This window comes from Macrotis lagotis, chromosome 8, assembly GCF_037893015.1.
Source record: "Macrotis lagotis isolate mMagLag1 chromosome 8, bilby.v1.9.chrom.fasta, whole genome shotgun sequence".
Lineage (NCBI taxonomy): Eukaryota > Metazoa > Chordata > Mammalia > Peramelemorphia > Peramelidae > Macrotis > Macrotis lagotis.
The window spans coordinates 89713191-89727083 of NC_133665.1; positions in this window are offsets into that span (position 1 = coordinate 89713191).

The window sequence follows — 13893 nt, forward strand, 5'->3', positions numbered from 1 at the left end:
AGTTTCCTTCTCATCTAAAATGTTCTAGCTTTAATTCAACAGCTTTAATTCTCATCTGCAAAATGGAGATCAGACCTATGTTCCCTACCTCACAGACTCAAATATAATAAAGCATGTTGTGAAACTCAGAAATACAAATGCAAAGAGTCATTATCATTTTTAACTCTTTCATGACTGTGTTTCTTGTCTCACTGAATAGATTCTAAGGCATCTTAAGGTCAGTCATGTTGTCTCCTACCTTGAAGTCTGGTTCAAAGCTTAGCATGCAATAGTAGCTTAATAAATAGTTGCTGAATACATGAGTAAAAGATCAAATGGAAAAGAAGAAAAGAAGTAAAGGATGAGGGGATGGTATGAAGTAGTCTTTGGGAAAGAAATTCAAAAACCCCAAATTCAGAAGCATTCTTTTGTCCCTTTTCTATGCTCACATCTTATGTTTAGTGTGAAGAATATTTTAGAATAGTTCAGTTCTTTGTCTTTTTAGCAAAAAGGGATCAGATTCATAACACAGTTCAATGTTGTAATTGATCAATAAACATTTATTAAACATTAGCTAAACACTAAGTACAAAAATGAAATAATTCCTGCCCTCAAACTTATATTTTATCAGGGAAAAACAACATGCACCACAAAAGGTACTCCTTCTTTTGAAAATGTTGGGGAAAGATTGAAGGAAAAAACAGAAGGGAATGGCAGAGGATAAAATGAATATATGGGAAAAAACCCAATAAGCATGAATACAGACTGAGAGAGATAGTGGAGGCTTGAAGCATCTGGTGTGCTATGGTCCATGGTGTCATGAAGAGTCAAACACAACTGGACAGCAAAGTGGTCTCTTTTGAAAATGAATCCATCCTCCTGCAAAGCCTATCGTGATAAATGTACTTGAGCATTCATCTCTTCCACACTAACTGTAGGGCTTATCTATAGTATCGTGGAATGCAATTCTTACAGAGTATATAGTAATTACACCTAGTGGGTTCTGAAGTAATTACAGTGTGACTGGCTTTGCATTTCACATGCCGGAAATCACCATGCTGTCTCTATAATTACTTGGGGCCAAACACCTTTGGTAGTAGGGGCTGTGCAATTGCTAGACAGATGGAGGAACCCTGACTTGATTGGGGGTCCAAGATGTGCTTGAGGGTCCATTATCAGCAGGTTCAATGAAGTCAGAGATCTAAGAATGATGTGGGTAAAGTAAGGATGGGATACATATAGGCAGCATGACATGATAGAAAAGGAATCAGACTCTGGGGGTCAGAAGACCCATTTCAAATTGTCTATGTGACTGACAAATCACCTGACTTTTCTGACTTCTTTTATCATGTGAATTAGATGATTCCTAAGTACAGTGTGCTACATCAAAAACAAACAAGTAAACAAAAATGCTGCATTTGGAATCAGAAGACTTTGGTTCAGATCTTACCTCTGCCAATTATTTCCCAAGTGAGCTTCAGAAAATTATTTAATTTCTTTGGGCCTCAGGTCCCTCATCTGTAAAATGAGGAGTCAGGGATAGATAGCCTCTAAAGTTTTTTTTTTTTCATTATGTATAAATTATCTAAGAAATCTTTGTAGATGATTGGCTTTTGAATATAGCCATACTACCCTGGAAGGATGAATGGAGAAACTATTGAAATATAGTTTATTCAATGTGCTCAAGTCAAAGATAAATTAATTTATTATCTTGATCCCTTCCCTTTCTCCCCAGCAAAGGTACATTTATTTATCTGAAGAGAATCACCAATAATGTAATTATCTAAGAGAAGAGTAAATAATAAAAAGGTTGCAACCAGCTGTGATTTTATGCTTCTATGAAATTGTAAGTATGTAGTAATCAAAACTATCCAACAAAAGAAAGGTTGGTTACCATGTGAAGTAGTGAATTTTCTGTCACCAGATGTGTTCAAGCAGAGATTTTAGGTTACGTCTCAGGAATGCAGTAGAAAGGTGTCCTTCATGTAGGAGGAGGTTATATGCCTTTAAATTGATTTTACTTACAATAGACATTTGAGTGGCTATTAAAGTAACTCCCTGCTAGCATTTCTTTTTCAGAATACTGAAAAAACTGAATCTATTCAGAAAAAGCAGAGTAAACTGGGAGGAATTCCTAGAATAGCAATCACATGTGGTCATTTTGAGGCTTTTGCTCCTCTCCCAGACTTGCATCTCAGCATGAATAGATGGCGTGAATTTGAAGTCTGGAAACTGTAGGGAAAGCAGGCCTTACCAACAACGTCCTGACTCAGGAACAGGTTACTTTGCAAACATTTGTATATGAATTAGTTCTTTGGATCTCTGGCTACTCTTTCCCTTAGACCTAATATTATCAATGGAAGTGAGGCAAAATGCTCCTACAATTATATACATATATATATATATATATATATATATATATATATATATATATAATATATATATCAAGTTTATTACTAACATTGCTAGTTCACCTACCACTTATGATTTTGTTTTAAATAAATCAGTGCATTGTGTTCTAAGCAATGCTTTATTGTCATGTTTCTATTGGGAGCTCCTTTATTAGTGGCATCAAGGAATGAGGAAGGAATTTCAGGGCAGGAGGGCTGCCATACCCGTCTCCTGGGTGCCAGAAACTTGCTCGGTGCTCTACATACAAAAGTTCTTTCTTCCAAATGAACCCAACTCAGGTGCCACTTTCTATAGCAGTCTTTCCTAATATTACTGGTTAGTGAATGCTGTCTCTGGCTCCTGATATTGGTCCCTCTTTACTTATCTGTGAGAAAGATCACTATTAGTCATATCAGTATGAGTCATTTTTACCTCAATGGGTCTTAATTTCTTTATCTTTTAAAAAATTGCTATTGAAAAGATGATATGAAAGGCCCTCTTTTAACTCATGAAGGCAGGATTACATATATATATATATATATATATATATATATATATATATATATACATATTTGTCTTTGTATTTCAAATGCCTCGTATAATTCTTTGCAGATAATTTGTAGTCTAGACTGAACCTGAAGACAGGAAAACCTGAGTTGAAGTTTAACCTCATATTCTTAGTAAACTGGGTGACCCTGAACAAGTCACCAAACTATTTTCCTCAATTTTCTCATCTAAGAAATGGAGGCAATAATAGCATCTATTTCAGAGTGGTTGTGAAGATCAAATAAGATGATATTTATAAAGCACTTTACAAACTTTAAAACACTACAAAAATGTTAACGCTTAATTATAAATGAGTGCCTAATTGAGTTAAGCCATTTTTCTTAGGTGTTCTGAACTGAGGAAACAAAATACAGTAATTCCCAAGAAGGATGCAAGAAGGAGCTCAGGATTTCAGTATCATTACTAATGATGCAAGTTATTACCAATATAGCTATTCATAAGTACATGATTTTCTTCTTAGGATGGGGAAAATCTCTCAAAATGTCAGGGGGGAGCAGCTAGGTGGCACAGTGAATAGAAATGCCAGTGAGCCAATCAGAACCTGGATTGGGGATTCCTATCTGAATTTCTGCCTTGTTAGATATCTGTGTGAGGGTACAGACACATTATATGTGATGGGGGCACAGACTGAGCTTATTATCAAGAAACAAAGACATTCAACTGCTCATTCCTAGGGAAACATCTTTGGCAATATGAACCTTCCTCACTCTAAGATGATATTCTCTTTTCACATCTCTTAATTCTAGTACTTGGCAGCTGTTAGACAGAAAGTCTTTCATGTGTGTTCCTCAAAGTATATTATGAGCATTGTTTAATAAGGTCCTAAAACCCACCTGCAAGGTAGAATGGTATCATTACCATTTACTTTCCTCCTTTTCCTTTAGGAACAGAGATTCCATAAGGCTTAGTGAAAACTGAATGGTGAGATCTTCCATTATGGGGGATTCCAATCTCTTTAGAGCAATTTAACTTAGACCTGCTTTAAAATGACTTAAGAGTCCGTGGACATTCCTGTCAGGACTGTAAATCTCTCTTTGGCCATCACTTTCTAAATCTACCTTAGAAGCAGGATGCTGGGGAACCTGGGGAAATGAGGAAGGTCAGAATATGAGGCAGGGGGTAGAGTCTGAGGGATATTGGAAGAAAAAGAAGTAATCTAGTCTGTAGCAATAATGAAATTTCTTTGTATACTAGGTAAAAAAATTGTAATACCTGATGTGTTTATAGAAATGGCCCACTGTGGTTAAAGAAGCAACCTTTGAATCAAGATGATCTGGGTTCAGATCTTGCTTTGATATATATTTTCTGTGTCACTAAGGCCAGATTACAGTACCTCTCAATTCTGCCAGAAACTTAAGTTACAGGGGCGTTGCTATCTGAAGTGAAGGGAACTTTCATTCCAGGAATTCTCTATAGAGAAGAAATCACTTTATTATTCACCATGCCTTGTCTCCAATTCCTTAATCCTCAAAAATTTATAAATGGTACTTAACAAGCCTGCAAAACATTTTATTATATAACTCAACTTGATTCTTAAAAATAGTCTGAAATGGTGAATATAAGGGGTTATTGTTGTCGTTCAGTCATTGCAGTTGTGTCCTACTTTATGTGACCCCATTTGGAGTTTTCTTGGCAAAGATACTGAAGTGGTTTGCCATTTCCTTTCCAACTCACTTTTACAGATGATGAAAGTAGAGGCAAATAAGGTTAAGAATTGTATATGTATTCACACACATGTGCATGTATACATAATATGCACATACATTCTTATGCATGCATACATGAATGTATTGTGTATATATGTACTTATTATATATGCCTACATACATACACAAATGTATTATCAATATTTGTATGATGTGTACATATGCACACAGGAGTTTGGGATTTCCCTGGAGCAAAAGTGATGAGAGAGAACATTCCAGACATAGGGTACTGCCCCAGATTAAATTTGAATATGAGGAAAAAGACTAGTTTAAGGGAAAAGAAATGTATAATTATCTTGGAAGGAGTTGGAACCAGATTGGGAAGAATTTTAAGTTCAAGCAAGTCTTTGTATTTTTTCCTAGAGGCCACCATAGCTTTTTGAGCAGGGGAGTCATACAATCAGACATGAGCTTTAGTCAGACAGTTATATAGATGATGGATTTAAAAAAAAGGAGTGATGAAGTAAGAAGACTATTTAGAAGACTATTCCAATAGTTCAATAAGAGGTGATAAGGGCTTAAATTCACATGATAACTATGTGAGTCAGGAGGGGAACTTCCCCAAATTTGGAACAGATAATGCAGTCATTAATCTAGGACCCTTTTTTATATTGGTAAATATGAAATATGCTAATTGTCCTCTTTCAAGTTTAACATCATCAGTCCCTATTCCAATAAATCCCATCCCAGGATCAAATATAAAATCTTCTGGCATTCAATCCTTCCCAGTCTTCTTACATTTCACTTACTCCCATGTACTCTGCAATCTAGTGATACTAACCTCTGTTATTCTTCACAAGTAACAATCTATCCAATTTCCTATTCTGCATTTTAACTGGTTGTCTCCCATGCCCATAATTCTCTCCTTTCTTCATCTCCATTTTTTGTCTTCCCCGGTTTCCTTCAAGTCTCAACTAAAATCCCACCTTCTCCAGGAAGTCTTTCCCAATCTCCCTTAATTCCATGCCTTCCCTCTGTTCATTATTTCTTATCTATCTTATCTATAGCTTGTTTGTACTTAATTATTAGTATATTGTCTTCTCTATTAGACTGAGCTCCCTGAGTTCAGGTATTAACTTTTGCCTTTATTTGTACCCTCATCACTCAGCACAAAGCCTGGTACATTGTATATGCTTAAGAAATGCTAGTGACTGACTGTTCATCCTGACTATTTGATTGACCTATCCTTTTTTGCCCTTATTCCTACATTTCTCTAATTACTTCCTTTACCCATTCAACAAACATACAAATAAGAAATTAAGTACTTACTATGTGCACATTGTCATGCTAATTACCATAGATGCTGCAAAGTTGCTCAAGACAATGTCTCTGCCTTAAGGAAGTAGGCTGGAAAGTCAAGAAGGGAAATATCCAGATAATAAGATATTGTTTAGTAAATTAAAAAAAAATAAGGAAAGGGTTAGGTAGATTCAAAGGATAGAGAGATCACATCTAGTGAGGCAACCAGGACCTTCAGGGAGGATTTGGTATTTGAGCTAGTGGGTTTTGAAGTTTAGTTAAGATTTTGACAGGTTATAATAGTGGGATGAGGACATTTCAGATGAAGAAAACAAGAATAGAGGAATGGAAGGATAAATGGCCTGAATATGTATAGATACCAGTGAGTATTTAGTTTTCCTGGAACATTGAACATATGTAGGAGAGCTTGGGGAGGGAAGATTGGAAAGTCAGACTGAGTTGGAATATAGTTCTTGATTCTTAGATAAGAAATACAGCATGGATGCCATAACTTTCTGACATCATGAAATAATTTTATGGGAATAAAGGAACCATCTTTCTAACCTCCCTGGCTGTTAGGAGGAGTAGTATAGAAAAGAGTAGCCATACCCTCTTCTACCAAAGTTCAAGATCCCTTCTCAGTAACTGAGTTTGGATTTGGGATAGAAAGACAAGCCTAAACTGAGGATTACAGAGATACTGTGATATATGTCTAAGTTTCCTATCCATATTAGCTCAGGATTCATTCCTTTCTCTCCATTCATACAGTTACCCTATTTTAGACTCTCTAGTTGCCTCTCACCTGGATTCTAATAAGTTTCCCAATTGCTCCCTCTTTCTTCTCTCCAAGTCATCTTCCTTTAAGATTCCAAAATGATCTTCATACAGAACAGGTTTCACCAAATCAATGTCCTTCTCACATATATACAGTAATATTGTGTTTCCTAAGGAACAAAATAAAAATTCCTTCATCCTCATTTTTCAATATAAAATCTCCTAAATTCTAGCTCCAATATATCTTTCCAGATTTATTTAGTCCTATTCCTCTTCACACAGTTCCTCAATTTCAACATGCTGCCACCCGTCTCTGCATCTTCAGACTAGTTGTTCCTCTGCCAGGAATACACTCCCTCTTGCTGCATCTTAGAATTCTTAACTATTTTTTTCAAGACTCAAGTCAGCAAAGATGAATTTCCTCTTACTGGAAACCTCTGATCCTCCCACTTGTTAATGTTCTCTTCCTTCTCAAATTACCTTTTAATTTACTTAGATCAGTAAAATGTAAGTTCACTGAGGTCCAGGCTATTTTGTTTCGAATTTTCACATCTCTAATGCTTTAGCAAATCCTAGTCACCCCAATAAATGTTTGTTGAGTCAAAAATGTAACTATCTATGAGAATCCCCAAATCATTGACTACTTTCCTCTGTGAAAGGTACATATCCTGTATAATAAATCAATTTTCTGACAACTCAACAGCTCTCTCTGTTAAATCACTTTAAGATTTCCTGCAACTCCCAACCTCTTCAATTATATTGTAATATTTGGGGGACTAAAATAATATATTTTATAGAGTTCTATGAAGGATAAGTTGCTTTACTTATGACATTCTTATAAAATAAAGCAAATATTATTCTTATTTTATACAGAAGGAAACTGAGACTCAGAAAGGTTAAACAAAGATAGGTGAAAACTGATAATACCACCTGAGATGAGCTAAATGTATTCCAGAGGAGAGTGATGAGACTAAGTGAGGGGCCGGAAATCATTCATTTCCACAACAATCATCATTTATTAAAAGAATGTTAGGGTCAAATAACAGAAATGGGTATTGGGGGATACAAAGAAAAATGACAAGACTGTCTCTACTTTGGATGAGTTTATACATTGAAAGAGCAAGGAAATTAGACTTGACATGAACCTTTCAGGGACTCTCTCAGAAGATAACAGAAACCCCTTCTTAGCGTGGCAGACAAGCCTCACTATTTATCTTCTATATACAATGACTAGCCCACTTCTCAGATTCTTTCCTACTCACAAAGGACTGGCATAGGCCTTGCTCTAAACAATCTGTGTTTTGCTATCTTTGAGCCTAGTCTCTGTTTTCTCTTCCCTTATTTAAATACTGCCCATTCTTCAAGGTCTCAACTGGAATTTTGCTTCCTCTATGAAGCTTATCCTGATGGATTAAGTTCCTGGTGATGTCCTTCTTCTGAATCCTCAGAGTATTTAACTGTCTCTACAATTTTATGTTGACTTGTTTCATAAATTAGTTTCTCTACATTCCTCTAACTCTGCTTGTCTTTTTATCTTTCTGCCTGTCTCTCTGTACTTATCTGTCTGTCTCTCTGTCTTTCTCTCAGTCTCTCTATCTCTCAGCCCATTTCTCTCTATTTTCTGTCTCTTTTGTCTCTGTCTCTCAGGAGAAAGCTCATTGCTCTACGCAACTCTCTCCCCATCACCCACCCTCTGTGTTTGCCTATCCTCTGTCTGTCTCTTGAGTCTAACAGACCATGCCTAGTGGCTCTTTGTGTATCTCACAACATCGAGAACAATACCCTACAAAAGAAACGCATATGTTTTGGAGCCAGTGGCTTTATGGATTAATGAATTAAAGTCCCTCAAAGTATTGGTAATAAGACAAAAGCCACCATTTGTCTCATTTCAAGAAGGCTGAAAGTAACAGAGGTGGGAATTTGTTCTCTGACTTCCGACTTCAAACCCAGTACTCTTTCTGTTACTTTAGGCTACCTTTAGTTACATGCTGATTTATGTGTGGGTCTTTCAGCAGGGTCATTGGAAAGTATGTTATATCAGCAAGGAGACCTAGGTCCTAGTGCTGACCCTAGCTTTCAAGACTGTGCACAGTTTTTTAATCGTAGTGAAAATTTTATTTTTAATTAATTTTGAATATTGTATAAAGCAGATCAAAACAAAGTTGCTAAAGCATTCAGAAAACCCTAGGAACAGTATGTCATTCAGTCTCTCTTCCTCCTAAGTAAGGAGTTTAAACCAGACATCTCAGGTTCCTTCACAGTCCTTAAATTTCTATTGTGTTTGGAAAAACACACAATAGCTAAGTTCTGGGAATTGTGTCTTTTCCCCAATCCTTATGTCAGCCAGCAACAATGGATTAAAATTCTTGACTTCAGTGACTCCCATCTCTCCTCCCAAATCACTTCTCAACAACTTTTTGTCCTAGATCATCAGGGTTGGAGCTTCCCTTCATCATACACTAACATCATCCATTCCTTCCTTAGAGAAATGAACAGAAGTCATTTGGTGGAGGAATCATCAGGCTGGGTTCCACGGTAGATGCTGCCACCGGCTGTCAGGCCACACAGAGAGTTCGACACAGTCACTTTTCATTAGCTGTTCTTCCACAAAGCTTTGTGGGGGAAGGGGATGGCTGGGTGAAAGGAGGACTGGGAAATGACTTGTGTGCCCATAATGGAAATGACATTTCTAGGTGGGTCTTCAATCCCCAGAAAAACAGTGTCAATCCTCTCCTAACACCTATTTCCCTTAACTCTCAAATGGGGTTAATAACATTCACTACCAACCCACTTCACAGGGGTTTTGTGAGGATTAATGAGATAATGTTTGCAATGCACTTAGAGCTTCTAGAAGGAAAGACGCCATGTAACTACAAAGTGTCATTAAAACAGTAAACTTTAAATCCCCTTAACAAGTTCCCTCCCTTCTGAACTAATCTTGTCTGGATCCTCCTATTCCCTCCCTTCTAATGCTCTGGGATTACTTCTGGCCCCTACTATCCATAGAATGACAGTCATCCATCTTGCCCTGGTTCCTTCTTCCAGGGCACTTTCTCTTCTTATAAATCCAGTCTCTGTCCTCTCAGTTACCCAATACTTTCATTACCCTACTGGAATTTTTATAGCACTCTATCTCTAAAATCCTTCACCCGACTATTCTTGTTATGGAAAGATATCTCAGTAGTTAGTTAATCAGAAAGCATTTATTAAGTTCTTACCATGAGGTCAAGCAAAGCATTGTGGTAAGAATTTGCCAAAAATAAACCCCAGAAAACAAAAATATGGTCCCAGCTCTTGAGGAATTTGCATTTTAAAAATTTTTTTAAAATAAAGTAAGGTTATCTTCTTGAATTCTATACACACATACACACACACACACACACACACACACACACACCATCTACCTCCATACCTCTCACAAACTCAGGATAATGATCAAGATTTTAGATATCTCACAGTGACAGGATAGGTTAAAACAGTTTCACTATTTACTGGTTCATTCTCCCTCTGCTATTCCTATTTCCTTTTCTTCAGATCTCTTCTTATTACAACTTATACTCATGTAAGAGTTCCTGTTTAATTCATCAGAAGGGGTTGGGGAGAAGAGGTAAGACTGACTTTAAGGCCTAAACTCAATCCCACATCAATAAGGGTTTCAAATGAGTCCCAATGTACTGTATCACAGTAAAGCAATTAGCCAGTGGAGTTGGGGTCTGGCTCCCTCAGAAGCAGCCTTCTTACACAGTGTCAAGGGAATTGGGAACAGATGGCTTTTTGCTTGCTGTTGGTTTCCATTTGGAGTGGAGGGAGGAAAAGGGTTTTCAAAATGGCTCCCATCTTCCTCTCTTGACAGGATAGGTTCCAACTGTGGGACTAAGGCCTTGAAGGCTCTCTCAGCAGTTTGATTTGGCTCATCCTACTTCATTTCTGGCTGTCTCCGTGTTTTCATTCAGCTTATTGGTCTTTCCCTAGAAGAGAATGCTCATATTTGCATTAGGACAACAGGCCTATTTTGCAAATATTTGATAAATAAAGAAATATTAGAAAAGCAGTTATCTTAAATGTGTTGGGAGTAGGCCAAAAATAATGGAATTTGCAGTCTTAAGTCAAACATTGCAAGCTTCAGCTGATGAGTCCAAAACAGCTCCCTTCACCTTCCCCTGCCCTCAACTCCTCTAACTAACTGTCCCTTCTATTCCTCACTCAGCATTTTATTCTGTAGATACTACATAACGACTTTTGGGACTGGCCCAAATTCCTTAATAGTTCAGGGCTGAAGGCATTCTCACCTGGTCACTCATGAGTCTATATGGAAGTCTTAGGGGAATCAGGTAAGATGAAAACACAATTTCCTCCCCTTCCCTGACTTCTTACTCTTTACTCTTTCAGTGACCAAACAAACTGCACTTGGTGGGCCCCAGGCCAGATTGCTGGCCCCAAGCTAACATTCCCCAGGAGCATCTGCTAGCAATCTGGAAAGGATGGGGACTTTACTTGTGTGTTGTTAATTTTTAAATGAATTTTCAGACTGTGGATAACTGAAAGAAGAGCAAGAGGGAAAATCGGGAAAGTCTGGGTAGTAAAGAACCACAAATTGTGGGGTAAGGGTAGAAGATGATCATATTTCCATAATAATAGACAGAGTGGGGGGGGTGAGTAATGTAAACAATCTTGTTTTTTTTTTAAGCCCATTCTTTTATTCTCCCTTTTAAGAGCTATTTGAAAATGTTCCTGTTAAGTTTTAGAATAGGGATCTACTCTCCCAAACATAAGCTTTATGCCCATCAAGGAAGTTAGTTGGGAGGTCACAGGACAGCCTCCATCACTAGTCCTCCGAATCTCCTGACTCATCAGATTCATCTTTTTCATGTGGGCTGTCTTGGAAGTATGCTATAAAAATTTAACAATCAACTTTCCAAGAAAAAAATGTATTTGCAACACATTTTCAAGTTTAATCTACATGGTTAACATTTTCTCTATTATTCTCTTAATCAATACCAAAAATGAATCAGACCCTAATGTGTAGTGTTTGCTGATTTTCTTGTTTAACATTGAAAATTTAACAATAGGCTCTCCCAAGTCAGTTAGTGATAGCTCCAGAAAATCCTTAGTTGGCATAGAACCCACACTCCTGGTGAGAATGTTTTTTCTTTTAAAATGGGTGGTTTCCAATATTAAAAAAACCACAATCCACATAAGGCTTAGCCCCTGTCCAACAAGGAAGGATCATGGACTGTCCTCGGACTTTTGCCCTTGTCATATAATATTTACTTCCACCTCCTCTTTATATTTTCATCTCTCCCATCTATACCGAGCCAGGAAAGGGTGCAGTTTATGGCTGCTATTCATTTACCTTCTGGTACATCAAGAACTGGAATCTCGCTTCAGTAGTAATTATGATGATTACAGTTCCCAGCTCAATCTGCTGTCTAACGAGTAGAGTGAGATCTAAAAACAATTCTTCAAGCTTGTCAAACCACTGGTGCTTATTTGCTTATGAAAGACCATTCTAATCAAAAGAGGGGGTAATTACAATATTAAGAGCCAGAGATGGTTCGCAAACTCTTGAGTCATAATAAGATATTAGGCTTTATTTAACTTCATTGAATGAGGCATGCCACATCACGTAAACTGCTCTCTGCTGAAAAAGTCTCCAAGTGAAAAAAACAACCTCTACACCAGGAAAGTGGATGAATTACGTGATCTATTAGCACACAAGCAAAACAATGTGGTAGCTACCCACTAACCTGCTGGCATCAGAGAAGTTTCTGGCACTCTTACTGTTTAGAAACCACTGAGCAAAATTTCCCATCTTCTTGATAATATGCTCAGTCAAGGAAACAGAGGATCTGGACTCAAGTCCTCAAGTGACCACTTACTAGTTTTGTGAACTTGACCAGTTCACACTTAATGTCTAGGGAGCCCCAGTCTCCTCATCTATAAAATGGAAACTATAATATATGCTTACCTTGTGGGGTTTTTTCTGAGGATCAAAGGCCATAATGAATGTAAAGTTCTTGCTAACTGAAAAATCAGTAGGTAAATATTATTTGTTCTCTCTTAGGCTTTAGGCTTTAGAGAATTTAGTTTTGGTAACCAAATCTGGAATCCGGGTCAAATACTTCTAGTCAATAACAGTGCTAGGACTGTTTCCTTTTTTTTTTTTTTTTTTTTACTTATTTTCTACTTACTCTTCATCACCTTAAGACTGTAGGGACTTGGAAAGGCACACACATCAAATACACACTCACAGCAGACATACAGGTATGCAGAGACACTCAGAGAAATAGACTTATACATCCTGTCTCAAAGGATAACACTTCCTCAACTCATTTGCCAAAATGGACACGCACCCTTTTGCACATATAAAAAATAACTTCTTTGCCCTAGGCAGACACACCCTGACTGTATTATGCATATATGATCAGGGATTTGTTAGCAACAATGCACATTTCTCATAAAATTACTGAGCTGAGTGATCAATCATATTGACTAATAAATTGCCTAGCCCAAGAATGCATCACCTACACCAGTCCTCATTAAGTCTATTACAATGTCCCCAGAGTCTGCTAAGGTAGTAAAAATAAAACTATGTGGTTCTTCTGGTAGCATATATGCTTTTGGTCACATTCAGTCCTGGATCTTCATATTTTTCTTGATTTCAAAGGAGCTTAAATACTCACAGAGCAAGGAATTTATTGGGTAGGGGATGGAGAAACCCCAAAAATAAACCATAGAAGTTTAGCTTTTCAATTAAATAAATGTTGTATCATAGAATCATAGAATCAAACTGTTGCTGTGACTTTAAAATTCATTTAGTCAAGGATTTTTTAACCTGTTCAGTGAATTTGTGTGGTTTTAAAAAAAATTAAAAAAATATTTCTATATTATTGATTTCCTTTGAAATTCTATGTATTTATTTTATACATTTCAAACATAATTCTAAGAAAGAATCCCTAGGCTTCATCAGATTGACAAGAGGGTTGATTAAACAAAAAGTATAAAGGCCCCCTCATCTAGTCCAATGACCTCATTTTACAGATAAGAAAATTAAGGCTCAGAGAGAATAAATAAACAAGTATGTCTTAGAACTTTTTCACTAAAAACTTACGAGGAATTTTTTTTAACATTCTTGCCCAGTATAAGAATTTTTTTGGGAAAAGCTAATATTAGCCTCTTTTTAGGAAATCCTCTCATCAATATAGAAAACAAACTTTTGAAAATGGTTATGGTTTGA